A 7445-nucleotide genomic window follows, 5' to 3' on the forward strand; every position below is an offset into this window, starting at 1 on the left:
AAAAAAAAAAAATCAGTGTAAAGAAACAAAATTGGAATGTTCAACAAGCTAATAACCAAATCAAGTAAGAAATGTGATAAAGGCACCTAATTGCAAACAGATGATAGTGACTGCAGACACAACGTCTGATTTTCTTCCAACAATAAACAATTAAAATGAATAAAGAAATGGATTTCTGTACCCAAATGACAGTGAAAGAATAAAAAAACTTAAAGATTATGTTGAAAGACATACAAACCTTGACTCTTAATCAACTTTGCAACCATGGTTAACTCACAAACCTTGGTGTTAAAGTTCAAGTTTCTTGAATTCAAACATTGTACTAATATACTTATTTTGTGGTGATCTTGTTAGTGATGGTAATCCTTGAAAATTTTTTTGTTGTTTGGCTCTATTAATGTTTTCTAAAACATGGCTACTCTTAATCAATAATGGTCCTCATTTAGAAATTTATTTACCCCATTTATTATTCAAAAATATGCTCTTAATATATCCTAAATTAGTAAAATAAACCAAAACCTCCACTGTCCTTGAGATAAAATAAGTAAAATAAATTATCATGTTGGTAACTTGAAATAAGAACATAAAGATGGCATTAGGAACAAATCTGTATTCTGCAATCTTTTTCCTTCTTTTGTATCTTTATGATGCAAAGTGTTGAGTTTGCAACTCACATTTGGCAATGGAACGAAAACCAAAAAAAGGGCTTCATTGATTAGCAATGTACCAAGAGAAGACGAAAAAGAATTGAATTATTAAATAGGAAGCAAACAAAATTGCATTAGCCTTAGAAATCAAAACTCTTGAGATGTTCATCCCGCATTCATTGACATATGTGACGTTGATTTTTCTTTTGCAAATTGGTTTCTTTTGTTATTCAACGTCTATCTTTTGTAATATTTTATGTTATTTGCAAAAATTAAATAGTTGATGCTAGTAATTAATCTTTTATCTACAAGCACATAGTCCTTATTCATACATGATAAGCACATAAATAATAAATAAGACTAAATAAGGAAACATTAAGTAGTTGTTTTTAGATTTTGATAAACCATCTAGGGACATATATAGAAGTGGAATAGATAAATTGTTCAATTTGTTTAAGGGAAAAGTTAATCACACTTCACTTTTTGTTAACCGATATTCTCATAATTTGTTTTATTATATGGTCTAATAAATAAAAATTTTATAATAAAAATGATAGTGGAAGTACGCTTTACAAAAAGTGGAGCGCGATTAACATTTTTCTTTGTTTGAATATACATACTAATGACAGATATCATCAGCAAAATAGCTTTACTCTTTTTTTTGAAGGATATTTTCTGTCTCAAATTTTTGCATTAGTTGGTACTTTTTTTTTTTTATGGGTGCATTAGTTGGTACTTGGTAATCGCTTGTTAGCTTAATTTTTTATTTAATTTTTGGTAAACCGACATTTTGTTTATGAACCATGATTCATCATTCATAAATGAGGAGAATAAAACGGGCAAGCACTTGAGCTAGCCCAACCTTTTGAAATCTGTTTGGGTTGGGTTTGTTCTGCCATTTAGGCCCAGGTGACATGTTGGTTGGAAAGGATTCCCAATTAAATCTGTCCAGATCCGACACAGACTATCAGTGTTGGTCTATTATTTAGGAGTGGCGTGGGTGAGGAGAGATTAAAAGCCTTCATTTAGTGGGCAAATTAATGACATGACTATGTCAATGGGGTCGGATTAGTCGGAACTTGACTTGTTCGACCCAAGAAAAAGTTCGATAGGCCTAACTTTTATTGAGTTGGGCTTAACTTGGACCTGAATATTAGACCCAAATTAGATATGAGATAAACTTGGGCCTTATTGGGCTCAAATTTGATATAGGTCCAGCCCTTTAATTAGCATATATATATATATAATATATTCATATATTGATATATTTATATATAATATTGATATTTTATATTTATAAGTTATGTGTCAAAATATATTAATATATATAAGAAATATTAAATAAACCAAACTATGTCAAAAGATTCTGAAGGACAAATCTTAGTACAAGTAAATTAAGAACATTTGAACATATATTGACTACTGATTATGTTTTATTACTATTTTCCATGTACTTTGAACTAATTGAATGTATTATTTATGGAAATTTTTTGATTTATATATTTTTTAATGAATTATTATTGGTTCATGTATCGTTTTAATGTTATGGCTATGTGGACGTTAAATTAACTTTACAACTTAATAATTATAGTAATTATATTAAGAAAATTAAGGAGCAATAAGTGAACTTGAACTAAATCCGAATTAGACTCGCAACCTGAATATTTTGTGAGCCAAATATAAATTTTATATTTATTAACTCGAAATTCATAGTTCGAAACTCGAAAATAGTATTACCTACATGAGTCGAGTCAAGTTGAGTTTGTTAAAACTCGACTTAGATGGCTCAATTGACAGGTTTACATGACTGTAACATTTGCGGTTCATTTCTTTACGCTTAAGAGTGCCTCTCCGCTGTTTCCTTGTAAAGTTTGGAGTTTTTCTTGAACACCAAAAAATAAAATAAAATAAAATAAAACAAGATCAATAAATGCATTTTCTTAGTAAAGTTCTCAAATTTTGCCCAAAAAAAGGTTCTCAAATGTCAGCAAGTATCATCCTAAGAGGAGCTATAGCCTCGGTAAATTGTATAATCTTGTAATTCAGGGGGAAAACGTGAATGCAAATGAATTGATTTACTTTTGTTTTTTTATACAGGAGAAATTTTTTTCACAAATATTAAGATTTATGTTTTTAACTCGAATTGCATTATGAATAGTTCATGTCTTGCTGTATTTATGAAAAGCAAAAGAAAATTGAAGTAGTGTACTTATTGGTTAATATTGCTTACTGCCTATATGATCATATGTCACTAAATTTTATGAAAAAACGTGTTTACATCCGTGATTGGTTTAGTTTGCAACACTAGAATGTAATACACTCAAACTGTCACGTTTACAGAGGAATTGTAGTAAAAATAGTTGTCAGTACAACCGTTTTCAAATAATTGTAAACATTTTTCATTTACATATTTTTCAATCACCTTTTTACTTCGTATATATCAAATCGTTACAAAATTTTTTTACAAAAAATCTAAAAAAATGTAATCCAAACAATTGTCACAATAACTTGTGTAATTTTAGAATGCTATTCATTTTAAAAGGCAGTACATGTAAGTTTTTTTTTTACCATTAACAGTAAAAGCACACACACACCCTCTAATTAGAACGATGCAGAAGACATCAATAAAATCGGCCCGAAAGCAATTTAAGAGAAATCCACAAAGAGATCGGATCCAGCCAATTGGTGACAAAATCATTTTCTTGTGAATCTTAAATTCAGAGTAACTACCTACGATCTTCAAAGAGCCCGAAAGCACAGTACATGTAAGTGACCTCAAAATTATGGGGTATGCTTTGCAGTTTTGCTTTGTTGACTAAATCTTGATTTTTAGTAGCTAAGCAGCTGTTATTGTCGCTGGTCAATAATTGAGAGGGTGGAATAAGGAACCGTAGAACATGCCTTAATAATTCTTATTGGGATTAAACAAGTGATTTGAAAAATTCACTGACATAATTTGCAGATAATTACAGTTGACTTTTTAGTTGTAGGTTGGTAGCCGTTAGGCTTTATAGGACGGGGAAAAACTGAAAAGCATCGAAACGACGGCCAACATGATAGTCTACCTAAGGGCTATGTTGAATCTTGACCGTACAAAAGTGTGATCAGATTTCTGATTGCTAGTTAGTTGCTGACAAGTGGAGGTATCTTGTGAATTGTGAAAACAAAATTAAAGTGACACCTACTTTCTAGGCTCTTTGGACTGGGGGAGATTCCAGGGCGAAAAAGGTGTGTTTGAACAGGAGTTTTGGGTGAATAACCCCCAGAAAGGACTAAATCACTCTTTGACCTGCAAGTCATGCTTCGAACTCCACCTCCAGTAGAAAAAATTCAAGTGATATGCTAGAGCGCCATTTTGATCTATCTATGTATCTGCTAGTACTTTACACATGTTTTATTTGAAATATTATTCAAATTAATTATTATAATGTTTTGTTATAATTTAATATATATGAGACAAAATATAATTAAAAAAAATGTGTATTAAAAATATTTTTGTGATGTAAGTAAATAGTTTTTTTTTTAACAAATCATTCCTATCCAAACACACCCAAACCTGTTAAGAGCGTCTCATTTGGTTTATTTTTGAGAAAAGTGTAATTAATTTAAAAAAGAGTGGGGGTGGGAATTAGGGCTGCAAATGAGTCAAGTCGAGTAGAGTTTTGTACTTATCAAATCGAGCTTGACTTAATAACAGGTAGACTCGAGTTCGAGGAGCCAAGAAAATTGAGTTCGAACTCGACTCGACCAAGAAAAAGCCAGCTATGAGCTCGAGTTGACAAAGCTTGCGAGCTGTAGCTCGATTTTTGGTTTGTCAGCTCGTAACATAGTTTGAATTTCTGACTTGTGAGTAGCTCATTAACTCGAGTTTCTGAAAATTAATCTAATAAAAACAACAAATAATTATTTTTCTTAATAAATAATAAAATATTAAGAATATTTATATGTAATTTTACTATTAAAATAAAAAATTAATATATATATATATATATACTCGACCTTGCAAGTCGGTTCGCAAGCTAATGAACTTAATATTTTGAGTTCGAGTTCGATTTGGCCAACTCGAGCTCGATTCGAGTTCAATATTGATCGAACTCGAATTGGTTCGTGAACGATTCGGTTCATTTGCAACTCTAATAGGAACGAATGAATTGGATGATAAAGAAAAAGAGACTATAAGTAAGATATTTCAAATTCGAAACCTACTACTTAAAAGAAAAAATTGACAAAGAATGTGAATACAGGATACAATAATTATAATGGTGTGTATTTACATGATAAATTAAGCATAAATTAAATGACACGTAACTACAAACCTTGTAGAATATGTAGGAAACCAGAATACTAATGATTAGTCATATCATGCTAGGAAAAAAGTACTAAAAGATTAGACTGATTAGAGCTAACTTGAGCCAATTGAACGTAAAGCCAACTCCTGTGGGGTTTTCTATCCCACATCGGTATTTGAGGGTTGGGGTTTAAGTTTATAAGTCCCTCACAGGACTCCACAAGTTACCGGCTTTTGAAGTTATTGTGGGGAGTTAGATTTATATGCCAAAAATTCTTACTTTCGTAAGAAAATGTCAGAAAGAAAACTCATTCTCAGGAGCTTGGGGGGTCTTTACTTCTTAGCAGCGGGGCACCCTGTGGGGTTTTCTATCCCACATCGGTATTGAGGGGGTTGGGGTTTAGGTTTATAAGTCTCTCACAGAACTCCACAAGTTATCGGCTTTTGGAGTTACTGTGGAGAGTTAGATTTATTTGCCAAAAAAAGCCAACTATTTAACAGGAGAACGTACTACTTTATACCAATGTTTATCATTCTTCATTTACAGTTATGTCAATCTTTTCCCTTTTCTGAAATCAAAGAAACTCCTGCGTTCTACTAGACTACTACTTGTGCTGTAACTGTAAATTCTTAAATAGGAAGCGTGGTCTTCACCATAAGGTCCTGGGTAGGTCAGTAAAGAAACTTCAAGCCCTTTGCATAGGTGACCGTTTTGGTCTTCATGAAAATACTACTGTTTTACAAAAATTATTCAAAACATACTTTTAAAGGACATGGTCAAAGAAATAGAGCCATCTGTATCCCTGGTTAAATAATGTCGTACGTGGTAGGAAAATGCCAAATTGGACAAAGATTTCCAGCCCATTTCTTTTAGCCATAATCAACATTTAGCTTTGTTTCTTCTGTTCATAGTCATGCAGCAGACCAAGTAGACCACTAGTTGTCTTAATTTATTCTTGATGAAGTCCACACCTACTTCCTTTTTCCCATGTTTAACGTCTACAATCCTGAAAACAGTAGAAAAGATGGTGAAATACTGTAAATTGTGATCAATGTTGTGCTAAAGGAGCTTGTTTGAGTTAAAAATAAAAAAATAAAAAAAAAAGACAGGTTGTTTGAGTTCACGGGCATTAGGATCTCAATATTGGCGGACTAGGGTCTTTGTGACAAATACAGTTCGAAAGAATTACTCTCTCCGTCCTATTATTAATGTTATGTTTTCACTTGATGTTCCAAATAAGAGTTACCATTTTAAAATTAACACATTACTTTTCAATCTTATTATTTAAAAAAGTAACTTTTTAAAATTTCAATTCACATCTAACTAGAGAATATTTTGAATTCAAAGGATACATATGTAAATTCACCACTACCATCTCATCTGGATATAATGATTGCTGTGTTTCTATAAAAAGTTGAATCTCCAAAAAATGACTCTAATATTAGGACGGAGGAAATATACCTTAGTTTCCTCAAAAATTTTGGGGTGGCTTGCTTCTATGAGGATAAGTTTACAAGTTGTCTATGAAAAAAAATTCTAAAATCTCTCAGTGGTCAGGTAACTAACTGATCACCAGTTGGGATTGTAGATTATTGTCAGACCAAAGTAACCAATGACCAGTGAACAGCTTTTAGAATCTTCTCCACCGGGACGGGACGCTATCAGGTTTAGAATTCGAATTTTATGCCTGATAATTAGAGGTGGGAGACGTGAAAGGGTAAAAAAAAAAAAAGTAATCAATGACCATGATCGCTATGAACGGTTTAGAGGGCAAAAAATCTGGCGAAAATCTGAGATTTTGGACATAATCAATAGTCATTCTCAAACCTCAAAGAAACTGGATGCACATACATATTTAATTACTTCTTAATTGTCCTAAGAAATGACCATTGATGTAGCCACCATTTCACTTTAATAATATCTGCATGGATGATTTTTCTCTAAACCTTCTATTAATTCCTCGACTATATATTTTAATCAATTTACTAACTTCTTTTCTTACAATTCACATGTATATAAAAGTCCTGTATTGACAATTCACAAGTAAATATATGAGTTAAGTCCTTGTTCTGCATTGACAATTCACAACTAAATATAAGTTCTTCTCAAATTAACCATCCATCTGGGCTGAAGCAAACTTATAGGATTCCTCGTGGAAATTTTTAACTGCCACTTGTCAGGTTAATTTATATTAGTGAACATTTTTAACTCCATAACCATACGTGGATTAATCAAATCAACGTTGTAATATAATAATTTAGAAAGGAAAGAAGAAACGTCATGCTATAGGTAATATCAATAGTCTTTTTTTTTGGGTGTCTTCTCCCAAATGTTACCACGACAAATCAGAGCTAATCCAAATTTGGAAAGCCAGATACTTACTTAGCAAATATATTATAGGCAATTAGGCATTACTAATAATCTATGATAAATGGCAAATTTTCTAGACCAAAACTTGAGGTTTATTCGGCTGTTTTAGGTGTGAGTTGGTAAGGAAAGTGAACTAGAC

This window comes from Coffea arabica, chromosome 5c (assembly GCF_036785885.1).
Source record: "Coffea arabica cultivar ET-39 chromosome 5c, Coffea Arabica ET-39 HiFi, whole genome shotgun sequence".
NCBI classification, from domain to species: Eukaryota; Viridiplantae; Streptophyta; class Magnoliopsida; order Gentianales; family Rubiaceae; genus Coffea; species Coffea arabica.